Source organism: Nicotiana tabacum, chromosome 1 (assembly GCF_000715075.1).
Source record: "Nicotiana tabacum cultivar K326 chromosome 1, ASM71507v2, whole genome shotgun sequence".
Taxonomy (NCBI): domain Eukaryota; kingdom Viridiplantae; phylum Streptophyta; class Magnoliopsida; order Solanales; family Solanaceae; genus Nicotiana; species Nicotiana tabacum.
This window is the reverse complement of record NC_134080.1, coordinates 84,999,375-85,013,540: the sequence shown is the minus strand read 5'-3', so window position 1 is coordinate 85,013,540 and position 14,166 is coordinate 84,999,375. Positions and strand designations below refer to the sequence as shown.

Genomic DNA, 14,166 nt, shown 5'->3' with positions numbered 1-14,166 from the left:
AAGCGGCACGTGTTCTCACCATCTGTGAAAGAACAGAGCGAAAGTTCAATTAGCATTGAGAAATCAAGTCGTACGACAAGAAAGAATAGATGTCATGTTTTTCCTAACTCTATAGCTTTTGGGGATAAATACAGATGTCTCCGCACCGATCCCTCAGACTCTACTAAGCTTGTCCGTGAATTATGAGACCTAAGCAACGTAGAGCTATGATACCAACTTGTCACGACCCCAATTTCCCACCCTCGGGAGTCGTGATGGCGCCTACTCATGAAAGCTAGGCAAGCCGAGTATTATAGATTCATTAACCTTTTTACTTAGCCTTTTCAACAGTTCGATATAATAGGTGATCAACAGCGGAATAATTATAATAAATTGAAATACAGAAGACAAAAACTAATAGTTTAACCATATACTAGTACAGAATCCAACATACAACTCTACCCAGAATTTAGTGTTACATTGTCACGGACTATCTACGAATACTACAAACAGTGGTCTGAAAGATAAATATAAAGTTGTCTCTGAAATACATAAAAGAAACAGAATGGAAAGATAGAAGGAGACGCCAAGGCCTGGGACGCCTGCAGGACTACCTCGGTTCTTCACCAATGGACTGAAGGCAACAACCTCATTGTGGTCCAATAGCTGCAGCACCGGGATTTGCACACAGTGCAAAGTGTAGTATCAGTACAGTCGACCCCATGTGCCGGTAAGAGTCTAGCCTAACCTTGGCGAAGTAGTGACGAGGCTAAGACAAGACTACCAAATAAACCTGTGCAGTTATATCATATACAGTAAGTAATAATGACAGAAACTAACAGTTAAAGATGGGAAGGGGAAACATGCTCGGGAAATATCATGTACAAACAGGAATTCAATAAAGAAGCATACAGAACACCAAAAATTCAACTATAAGCAAGAATAAGGAAATCAATAACAAGTGCACGGCATCACCCTTCGTGCTTTTACTCTTGTCCTCACCATAAGAATCAATATAAGCGACACGGCATCACTCTTCGTGCTTTTACCTCACATAATCATGGCACGTCATTATCCTTCGTGCATTATCACTCATATCATGGCACGACATCAACCTTCATACTTTTACATTTACAATATCGGCACGGCATCACCCTTCGTGCATTAACACTCTCTCACAAATATCATGCACGGCATCACCCTTCGTGCTTTTACACTCTTCCTTACCCAAACAACAATCAAAAAGCAATACGGGCAAGGGAATCAATAAAATCACAATAGAATCCCGGCAAGGGAACAATAGTATAACAACAATATCATGACAAGGGAAACAATATCATGAGTAATAACATCCCGGCAGGGGAGATAATATCTGTTACGCCCCGCAATATTACGTCAATATTATGTTCCGCAATATTATATTACAAGGATGTTATGCTCTGCAGTAATATGTTACAATGGTGTTACCCTCCAGTAATATATTACGATTGATATTACGCTTCGCAGTAATAAGTTACAATGATGTTGCAGCCTGTAGTATTGTACATTGGATTTGTCATAAGGTAATTGACATCAATCCAAGTAAAAGATTATTTGGAGATTATAAGGATTATACTATTTATAACAAGCGATACATAAGTGTTATGAAGGATAAAGGGTTACACGGATTAAAGAAAACGAGTTTAGTTGAAAGTGGCCAATTTGGAATAAATACAAGTCGAGCGATAAAACCCGATAATTATGAATTAATACCATGTAAGGTACCATATGACTACGGTATTATAATATATGAAGTATTTTAAAAATAAATAGAATTTTAAGTAATTTGAGATAATTTTTAAATTATGCGGGTAATTAATTAATTACCGGGTAACGGGACATTACCCGATTAACTAATAAGTAGATAAAACTTAAATTAGTTATGAGACACGTGGCAGCCCTCCCTAACCAAGATAATGACTCTTAAAATTATTTGGGAGGTGGCAACCTTATGCCTTATCTTGAAGACACCTCTTATAATATAACAGTTTGTAATGATTAAGGCAATTGCCACTCAAGATACATTCTGAAACTAGACAAAAACCTTCCAACCTTTCACGTTAAAAGTTCTATCAAGAAATGGAAATGGCAAAAGTTAGTTATATCACTTTTCTTGTTTAAAACTCACGAACAGAAGCAATTTCAAAGCCAAACTTCGATTCTTAAATTCAATTTTTTGGATCTAAGTTCAATCCACGAAGGTTTTCGAGGGATAATTATACAGAGTTGTTCCTACTCCAGGTATGTTAAGTCTATCCCTTCTTTCTTTTGGCATGATCTATACGATATGAACGAAACGTGCAAATGCACAAATTCCATAAGTGACTCTACTCATAGAAGTAATAGAAATATCTATGTTCTTTAATTTCCATGTGTCATAATATTTTATCATCTGTTCATGAGTCTTAGAAAAATATGAAAGTTGAAAAGAGTTTACTTTATGATATTACTCAGAGGCAAAATGGTCTTATAACATTCCGAATAATTTTATTGACGTACTTTTTATGCACTACATCATGTGCACTGACCCATGACCATATGGCGTTATATACGCGTATATATGTAAATATATGTATACGGGATATGGGAAAAGGTTATGGCGTTATATACGCACCACCACCTGATCAGCTGGTATATGATGATGATGTTGCCCACAGTGGCTGAAATACGATTCAAACGGCGTTATATACGCATATATGGGTATGTATTCAAATGGCGTTATATACGCATATGTATGTATGTATTCAAACGATGTTATATACGCGTATATATGTATGTATATATATATGTATATGGGATATGAGAATGGTTATGGCGTTATATGCGCACCACCACCTGATCAGCTGGTATACGATTATGACTTTGCCCACAGTGGCCGATATGATATGATGGGATGCCCTCAGAGGCTGATGATGTTATGGAACATATACCTATGCACGATATGACATTCATACGCATATGCATGACGCTGAAAGTAATTTATGATTTACAAAGTTATTCAGACTTACGGGTTGAGTCATGTACTCCATATGTCTTCCATGTCTCCTATGTATTTATTTATGTGCCTTACATACTCAGTACATTATTCGTACTGACGTCCCTTTTGCCTGGGGACGCTGCATTTCATGCCTGCAAGTCCTGATAGACAGGTCGAGAGCCCTCCAAGTAGGCTATCAGCTCAGCGAAAGATGGTGGTGCGCTCCATTTGCTTCGGAGTTGCGTATTTGGTTAGTATGATTTAGATGTGTATTGTTTGGTATGGCGGGACTCTGTCCCGACCTATATGACATTTATGTATTCTTAGAGGCTTGTAGACATATGTCGTGTACGTGAAAGATTGTACGGCCTTGCCGGCTATGTTTTGAGTTTATAAATGATTATGTTGGCCTATTAGGCCCGTATGTCACGTGTATATGATGATGTAATAAGAAAGATACGTTACATTGGTACTCGGTTGAGTAAGGTACCGGGTGCCCATCACGGTCCATCGTTTTGGGTCGTGACAAAAGTGGTATCAGAGCAGTTATTTCCTAGGGATGTCTACAAGCCGTGTCTAGTAGAGTCTTGTTTATGGGTGTGTAGTGCACCACACTTATAAGCAGGAGGCTACAGGGCATTTAGGACTGTCACTCTTTCTTCTTACTCTAGATCGTGTGGTAGAGCTCACTTATAAGAATCCAAGTTTTGAAATTCTATTTTATTCGTAATAAGACGATGCCTACTTCCCGAAAGAGGGTTGGAAGGAGAGATTGTTGTGGAAAAGCTGAGTCAGAGGATTTGGATTTTTGTATGATGCCTATGATAAGTAAATGTGAGGTCTTTAGCAGATCATGGGTGTACTGAAAGGTACAAGCTTCCTGATAAGAAGCCTTAAGGCAATAATGTCTATCCATCTTTATGGTAAAAGACAATGGGAGATTAAGAAGATAAATACAGGTTTCAACAAGAAAAAGAAGCAAGATGAAGAAGGGTACGAGGCACCCAATTAATGAAGGCTAACAACGTTTGTAATTGAGGCAGAGGAACATAAGCCTTTTGAGTTATAGTCAATAGTAACAGAGGTATATACAATTGGTCGCACCCCTTCCAGATACGCCCTATGAGGGTTAACAAAAATAGTATAAGAAGATATGATGGATGAATTGATTGTGTTAGTTGATATTTCCGAAGGATATTGCAAGTGTGATAGTAGATCTCCTTGTGAGACACCCAGATGGTACACTCTAAAATAGTGCAGCCAGATATGAGTACTACAAAGACACGCACTATAAGCCTTGAAGGGATAAATATTACCTTAGTGTGGCTCGCGTCCCTAGTAAAGCGAGAACGTTAAGCAACTTGAAGAGCCACTAGCAAAAGAATGTCGTATTGAAGATTTCACAAGAAAAGAGATATGCAGAAATATTAGAAGAATAATGAGAAGAGAGATAAGGAAGCATTATGAATAAGGTGTGATACATGGATGAAAACGGTAGAGTGTTATAAAACCTATAATCAAATAAAGGAAGAGACGAAAGGTGATGGGCCTTAAGACAACAAAAGAATATAGGCCATAAGGTTATATCCTCATTTCGAGAAATAAGTTCGTGACTCCAACGCGACTACTAGAGGGGAGAGTTATTCCCTAGAGTAATAGAAATCAGTATGAGCTGGTAAACAAGATAAATAAATTATGAATTAGGGACCGAATGATTTGAAAGTACTCGGCATCATGGTAACTTTAGATTTCGTTCTGGCAGTAATTGAATGGACCACAGAAGGAGATTCATGATGAATTCGGAGAATGGTCATTCAGGGAGATGCTTCCCTAGAGCAAGCAATGTGAGCAAAGTTAAGCTTAAGAGACTGTATGTTCCAGTTACGCTAAGTGTCACCCTCGCGAGTAAGGGAATTTGTCATCCTTGGTATAGAAGGATTACCGCGAGGCGAGTAAGGATCATTGATGTTGAAAAACGATGCCAAAGATAAAGAGGAAAAACATCTATCGGTAGATCCTCGTGGCTTCAACTTTTATTACATCCCTAAATGGGGAATATGGAGTAATGTGGCATTAAGTCAGAATTAAGTTGTTCTAGTGACTATGAGATGGTAAGGGAAGAATGCGATAAATGAAAGAGGAATGAGATGGCACTAATCCAAATCTTACAGGTACGCTACAATTCAAGAATATTGTGCAAGCACGACATCAAGAAGAGGAAGTAAAGGTTCCTACCCGAGCTGTTATTAATAAATAAGGAGCTAGTGCGAGACGTAAGTTAAAACAAATTAAATAACTCAAGAAAGCTTACGAGGAATATTACTTTGAGAATGGGCCAACGAATAGTTAGCAATTAGTCAGGAAGATCTCAATTATGGCTAAACAGGAGGTTACAGATGAGTCATCAGATCGTGTAAGATAAACATAGTAGAACCCAACATGGAGAATTTAGCCTCGGAGAATATCATTATAATACTTGAGATATATTCAAACAAGAGATGGGGTAGTTAAAGATATCGTATGTGTGTTACAGGGATAAAAGAAAGTGCCACTGGGAAGGCAGTCAAAATATCAATTCAGAAGCAACCATACAAGCACAAGAACATGGAAGTAAGCAACTATAGATGATTATAACAAGTAAGGACATCAAAAAGGTTCGTAATAAGCTCACAACTTTACGAGAGTCAAGGGTTCTCCCTAAATACTACAACAAAAGACTAGCTGAAGAGATAAGAAAGAAGGCTTCAACCTAAGCACAACGACCTAACGAGGAAATGGTCGTGTAACAACAATCTCGTAATAACATTGTAAGTTTTCCAAAGGAAAATGGCACTTAACGTGGCTAATGAATGGGAAGTATGAATTAAAAGTAATATTCAAGATCATATGAGTTGTACGAAAACTCTGGTAAGTGTGGGCACTAAGATAAGCTAAGTATGGATGAAACCAGGAGTAGAAAGACCAGGAAAAGTAATAGCTTACATTGAAAGAAAGCTAAGATGGAACAAAAGAATTATTCGATCAATGATCCAGAGCTAGTACATTATGGATACACTCAAGATTCTGGAACATTATCTAGGCAACATATTTGTTGACAATCATACAGCCATAGAAGACTCCGATATAAGTTAAAAAGAAGAATTGAGCCCATGGCGTAGACACATGATTGAATTGTTAGAAGATTGTATCATGGATAGATATTCCATGAAAAATTGTATCATGGATGTATATTCTGTAACGCCCATGAAAGGCTAAGGTCATAACTGATACCATGAGCCACAAATTGGAAAATAGCTTAAGCCTACATGAAGTCTGATCGGAAGGAAGAGGATCCTAAAGAATTACATCACCCAAGTATGGACGTAGAAAAATTATAGAAGTTGTGCTTGAGAACATGACACAATCACTCTTAATATCAGATGTTCTAGAGAAATCATAACGACCATAATCTATAATGGCTTGACAAGGAAGCCAGTTAGAAGAAGTACCAGCCTCATAGGAAGACAGTATGAAGCTCCCACCGGATTATGTATGTACCAAAGGTGCAAGTATTATAATAAAGCTTCAAGTAATGGACGTGAATTACACCTAGGTGGAAGGAAAGTTATGAAAGAGATAGAAGATATGATACGAGATTTTAAGTGAGGTAAAAGGTGAACAACGTACGAGATACTCAAGGTAGAAAATATGAATAGTATATACTTCGGATAGAAGGGTAGAAGTGCTGGGATTCAATATCCATGAATGATAGCGGCATAGTCAGTGACATATCTCATAGCCTATGGTTTCTAAATACTAAGAGATCTAGTCAAGAGAGTAGAGAAAAGTTGGAGACGATGTGATGTCTCGCTTGACGTGCCAGAATAACATAAGAAAATCTATGGTGCAAGCAAGTTGAAGGAGAGTTGTGAGTAGTATAAATGGATATGTATAAGTCGCAAGCTAAAGTATAGTAGAGCGACAAAGTTTTAAGGAAATATGAGTGGGGATGTGGAAAGGAAAGTGAAAAAGTGATGAGCATGGATAAGTCCTCGGGATTTAGTCCATAGAAACAAGAGAGGTAATGTTTTCTCTAAATTATTGAAAGTTCGGTATTGCGTAAGAAGTTTCAAAGATCAATATTGAAGTAAATCAATAATGGATGAACAAAAGTCACAAAGTATGACATGAGATTAGGACATGATTCTTAAGACGGACGGTAATGAAAGGTGCATTAAAGGACTAAGATTTATACCTAAAGGGTAGGCAACAAAAGTAACTGGGAACTTGGTAAGCATGCCTCAGCAAAGGTAGATTGAAGCAAAAATTATGGTATAGTATAAACCATGTAAATGCAGTAATGTTGTGTGGATGGGTAACCAGATATATGAAATAAGATATGGCCGTATTCGCAAGTTCTACAAAGTATCGAGCAAAGGACTTCGGTATACCTATAGAGGCCTAGAGAGGCATCCTATTAAGACTTGAATATACAATGTAAGGCCTTCAAATTGACTAAAAGTTAAAAGGAAAGATGAATCGCATATGTGCACCTACAAAGCCAGGGTCATACAGGCTGCATGACAGGAAGTAACAGAAGTTGCAAGATTAGGTAGATTTCGACCACAAGTCATGATATGAGCAAAAAGACAAAAGTGGGGAATAACCTAGACTTTGAATTTATTCACAGAGCAACTGCTTAAATGTGAAGATGAGTATTAAGGTATTCACAAGAGCTATAAGTTACGGAAATGATAAGAGCGTCAATCAACATTCGAGGACGAATGTTCCAAAGGGGGAAATGATGTTACGCCCCGCAATATTACGTCAATATTATGTTCCGCAGTATTATATTACAAGGATGTTATGCTCTGCAGTAATATGTTACAATGGTGTTACCCTCCAGTAATATATTACGATTGATATTACGCTTCGCAGTAATAAGTTACAATGATGTTGCACCCTGTAGTATTGTACATTGGATTTGTCATAAGGTAATTGACATCAATCCAAGTAAAAGATTATTTGGAGATTATAAGGATTATACTATTTATAACAAGCGATACATAAGTGTTATGAAGGATAAAGGGTTACACGGATTAAAGAAAACGAGTTTAGTTGAAAGTGGCCAATTTGGAATAAATACAAGTCGAGCGATAAAACCCGATAATTATGAATTAATACCATGTAAGGTACCATATGACTACGGTATTATAATATATGAAGTATTTTAAAAATAAATAGAATTTTAAGTAATTTGAGATAATTTTTAAATTATGCGGGTAATTGATTAATTACCGGGTAACGGGACATTACCCGGTTAACTAATAAGTAGATAAAACTTAAATTAGTTATGAGACACGTGGCAGCCCTCCCTAACCAAGATAATGACTCTTAAAATTATTTGGGAGGTGGCAACCTTATGCCTTATCTTGAAGACACCTCTTATAATATAACAGTTTGTAATGACTAAGGCAATTGCCACTCAAGATACATTCTGAAACTAGACAAAAACCTTCCAACCTTTCACGTTAAAAGTTCTATCAAGAAATGGAAATGGCAAAAGTTAGTTATATCACTTTTCTTGTTTAAAACTCACGAACAGAAGCAATTTCAAAACCAAACTTCGATTCTTAAATTCAATTTTTTGGATCTAAGTTCAATCCACGAAGGTTTCCGAGGGATAATTATACGGAGTTGTTCCTACTCCAGGTATGTTAAGGCTATCCCTTCTTTCTTTTGGCATGATCCATATGATATGAACGAAACGTGCAAATGCACAAATTCCATAAGTGACTCTACTCATAGAAGTAATAGAAATATCTATGTTCTTTAATTCCCATGTGTCATAATATTTTATCATCTGTTCATGGGTCTTAGAAAAATACGAAAGTTGAAAAGAGTTTACTTTATGATATTACTCAGAGGCAAAATGGTCTTATAGCATTCCGAATAATTTTATTGACGTACTTTTTATGCACTACATTCATGTGCACTGACCCATGACCAGATGGCGTTATATACGCGTATATATGTAAATATATGTATACGGGATATGGGAAAAGGTTATGGCGTTATATACGCACCACCACCTGATCAGCTGGTATATGATGATGATGTTGCCCACAGTGGCTGAAATACGATTCAAACGGCGTGATATACGCATATATGGGTATGTATTCAAATGGCGTTATATACGCATATGTATGTATGTATTCAAACGGCGTTATATATGCACATATATGTATGTATATATATGTATATGGGATATGGGAATGGTTATGGCGTAATATACGCACCACCACCTGATCAGCTGGTATACGATTATGACTTTGCCCACAGTGGCCGATATGATATAATGGGATGCCCTCAGAGGCTGATGATGTTATGGAACATATACCTATGCACGATATGACATTCATACGCATATGCATGGCGCTGAAAGTAATTTATGATTTACAAAGTTATTCAGACTTACGGGTTGAGTCATGTACTCCATATGTCTTCCATGTCTCCTATGTATTTATTTATGTGCCTTACATACTCAGTACATTATTCGTACTGACGTCCCTTTTGCCTGGGGACGCTGCATTTCATGCCCGCAGGTCCTGATAGACAGGTCGAGAGCCCTCCAAGTAGGCTATCAGCTCAGCGAAAGATGGTGGTGCGCTCCATTTGCTTCGGAGTTGCGTATTTGGTTAGTATGATTTAGATGTGTATTGTTTGGTATGGCGGGACTCTGTCCCGACCTATATGACATTTATGTGTTCTTAGAGGCTTGTAGACATATGTCGTGTACGTGAAAGATTGTACGGCCTTGCCGGCTTATGTTTTGAGTTTATAAATGATTATGTTGGTCTATTAGGCCCGTATGTCACGTGTATATGATGATGTAATAAGAAAGATACGTTACATTGGTACTCGGTTGAGTAAGGTACCGGGTGCCCATCGCGGTCCATCGGTTTGGGTCGTGACAATATGAAAAGTAATAACATCCCGGCAAGGGAGACAATATCAATAATCTCTGCTCTTTTCCACAATTACTTCACAACTCAATTCTCAACTTGAGTCAACGCTCTACAATGTTCAATTACCAATAATACTTCCACAAGCCTTGTTAAACAATAGAAATCATCATATTAAGCATGAACAATACAAAACGGAGTCACATCAATCATAGTATAAGACTCACGACATGCTTGACACCAATGTATAGATACTCGTCACCACACCTATATGTCGTACTCAACAATTAACACATAGCAAATAAGACACAACTCCTAATCCCTCAAGCTAAGGTTAGACCAAACATTTACTTCAATGCCACAGACACAATCAAGCTTCAACTACCACTTTACCTCTTGTTTCTACCACCAATTCGCTTGTATCTAGCCACAATTTACTTGACGATATCAATAAATGCTAAATGAATCAATTCTAATGCATGAAAATAGGTTTTCTAAAGATTTCCCCAAAAAGTCAAAAATCGACCCCAGGTCCACATGGTCAAAACCCGAGATTCGAACCAAAACCCTATTACCAATTCCCCAACGAACTCAAATATATAATTTGCTTTGAAATCGGACCTCAAATCGAGGTCTAAATCCCCAAAAATTGAAAATCTTAAGTTCTACCCAAAAATACCCAATTCTCCCATGAAAACCCTTGATTTTGAATTGAAATTATGTAAAAAAATGTTATTGATTGAAGAAAATGAGTCAGAAACGACTTACAATTGATTTGGAGAAGAACGTTTCTTTAGAAAATCGCCCAAGAGAGCTTAGGGTTTGAGAGAGTTTGATAAATGAAGAAAAATCTGTCTAATTCGAAGTTAACTGGTCGCAGATGTCGCAATTACGAAGCTCGCAAATGCGAAGAAGGCCTCACATTTGTAAACCTGGGCATTGTCTGCTCACCACGCATTTGCGAACAAGTTGTCGCAATTGCGATACTGGTCCTCCCCTAATGACTTCGCATTTTCGAAGGAAGGTTCGCAATTGCGAACACTGGCAGGCCTGAGCTATCTTCGAAAATGCGATCAAGCCCTCGCAATTGCCAAGCCTGTTGGGCTCGCAATTGCGAAGCCTGACCTCGTAATTACGAGATCAGAGCCTGCAACACAGTTGGACCTGCAACAACCCTTTCTCTAAGTCCAAATTCACTTTGTGGTCTATCCAAAACTCACCCGAGCCCTCGGGGCTCCAAACCAAACATGCACACAAGTCCAAAAATATTATACAGACTTGCTCGTGCGATCAAATCATCAAAATAACATCAACAACCATGAATTAAACATCAAATTCATATAATTGCTCAAGAACATCAAAATTTCTATTTTCTCAATTAAAGGTCCGATTTATACTAAACGAACTGCGATTCTTACCAAACTTCAGAAATTCAACTTAATTATTATATAAGACCTATACCGAGCTCCGAAAATAAAATACGGTCCTGATACCATCAATTTCAAACATCTTTACATTTCCAAAATTCTTATAATTCTAATCAAACAATTTCTTTCAAAAATTCATTTCTCGGGCTTGGGACCTCGGAATTCGATTCCGGGCATACGCCCAAGTCCCATATTTTACTACGGATCCTACGAGACCGTCGGATCACGGGTCCGGGTCCATTTACCAAGAATGTTGACCTAAGTCAATTTTAATCCATTTTAAAGGTTATTTTCCTTATTTCACTTAGTTTTCACATAAAAGCTTTCCGGAAATGCGCCCGGACTACGCACACAAATCGAGGTGAAACAAAAAGAAGTTTTTAAGGCATCGGAATATAGAATTTACTTTCAAAATGAGTGACATCACAATAGTATGTTAATCTTTAAATCCAAATAACTGAAGTGTCCCACATAACTTTTAAAAGCCTAAAGGTGCGGCGGCAAAAGAAAATAGGCATGGACAATGATGTTCAAAACATGAAAAAGCATGGACAATGATATTCAAAACATGAAAAAGCAGTTGACTCACTCACAAATTACTACACGAAATAATTTTAAGAATCCCAAGAAAACTGTTGTATTTTCAAATACACTTAGATATAGTTTGCAGCAAGGAAAATTTCTGCAACTTAAATAAAACTTCTCAAGACATAAGGTCAACTAAGTGATGATTTTAGCGTCGAAAATAAGGAAAGCATGACAGTAAACATCACACTTGCCTCAAGATAACTGAATTCAGTAAACTTTGCATCAAGAAAACATCAACAAGAATGGCACATAGAACACAGTTGAACCCCCCATTAACAAATACTATTCTCATTATCCTATTCACAAGCTAAATATTAAGAGAAAGAAGATCGTACCAATCCAAAAGATAAGCTGAAAAATTATTTTATCGCATTTCAATTTCAAACACTACCAAGTAAATCAGCAACTACTAAATCCATCCACATACCAAAGTTGCGTTATTTCGCGAATTCTGGTTTAGCAACAGAACTGATTATATAATAGCTTCAGATCATTAATTGTAAAATTATGACACTAAACGCCACAACAACAAAATTATTTTTGCAAGTCATGAAAGAAGACACCACCAATCCGAGATTAGTCTAACAACCTCACAACTAGACGAGTTTCAGTCAAACACGCCAAACAAATGGAAAATCAGTAAGATTCATGAGAAAATTGCTTCACAGACTAGTACCACATAAACTAGCTCATAGATGTTTTCTGTTAATAAAATAAGAAGGAGTAAAGAGATGAACCTGAATTGCTTTTCAATATATTCAAATTTTCGAATTTTACAACGCGACGAGAACTTGAACCAGAAATCGCAAACAACAGTAAGAATGGGGCAAGAACTGCGAGCTTGAACAACGGACGACAACTCAAATCAGCTTCAAACCTCAATTGATCCTCATCCTTGAAATTAAAACCCAAAAGAAGAAACTTAAAAAAAATTCTTTTTTGTATATATTTTTCTGAAATTCGGATCCTACTAAAGGAAAAACAGAAACGCCTTTTTTTATGGTTTGTACTTTTATTAAAAAAAACGAAAATGGAAGAATGAGAAGAAACCGTTTTCTGAAACCCTAATTTTCTTTTTCTATCCCGAAATTTGTCCAAAAAATCCTTATATAGGCCACATAGAAGCTTCTACCCTTGCTCTCCAAGAAAACCCCCTTTTTTTTATAAAAATCCGATTTTATCACTTTTGATGGCAATCATGGACGAATGGAAGGAGTAGATCAATTTTCACTCGATCCTACTGTCACGACCCTAAATTCGGACCCACGTGATGGCGCCTATAGTGAAACAAGGCCAGCCGACACAAACTCCCAATCCATTTAAACAATTATAATAATTCAATTTAAGTCATTAATAAGTGATAATTCCCAAAAATAAAGTGAAATAGAACAAATGCGGAAATAAACACAACCTGACATCGGGGTGTCACTAGTCATGAGCATCTAAAACATCCGTCTAAGAGTATGAAAAGTCTACACAGTCTAGTACAAGGCTAGTACAAAGAAAATAAAGATAGGAAGGAGAAACACTGGGCTGTGAACGACGAGCAGCTACCTGGTGAACTCCGAACAGACTGCTGGAAGCAATCAGCCCTCGCTAGCGGGACCCGAAGCTTCTGAATCTGCACACAGGGTACAGAGAGTAATATGAGTACGCTCACTCAGCGAGTAATAAAATTAAAGGCAGTTGAGTGATAAGAAAACATGGAGAACACAGTAAAATGCTACAAAGAGGCAATATAAAACCAGAATAATGCAATAATATAGTAAAAACTCGTAGAAACATTTTAGTTCAATAAAACCACTTTTAAACAACTTTTAGTAGTTAAACAAGTGAATGAAAAGCAATGAAAAAAGATAGTTACATCAAATTAGCCCCTCGGGCAAATACCAACAGTATCAGCCCCTCGGGCTATCTCACAATCACTCGTATCAGCCCCTCGGGCAATAACATAGAACCACATCAGCCCCTCGGGCTACATCACATCTCACACTAGGTAATCGCACTCACTGGGGGTGTATCGACTCCGGGAGGGGCCCCTTACGGCCCAAGCGCAATATCAAACCATCTCGTGGCATAATCAAACAGGCACTCGGTCTTATAACAAGCCACCTCGTGGTGTAACAAATCAAGTCCTCGACCTCATAATCATGAATCAGTTGTGGCGCCCCGTTTTCTCGCGAAAGCGGGCTTCGACATGTGACAACTCTTT

At 37.5% G+C, this 14,166-nt stretch overlaps 1 long non-coding RNA gene across 1 annotated transcript; it reads right to left on the bottom strand.

Moving 5' to 3' along the window:
- Nucleotides 1-394: 394 nt before the first annotated feature.
- On the bottom strand, nucleotides 395-13,018 carry LOC142181230 (uncharacterized). The gene is made up of 2 exons (XR_012709772.1): nucleotides 12,692-13,018; nucleotides 395-772 (listed from the first exon to the last, which is right to left on the bottom strand). It is a non-coding gene; the product is annotated as an uncharacterized LOC142181230 (long non-coding RNA).
- Between the last annotated feature and the right edge of the window lie 1,148 nt (nucleotides 13,019-14,166).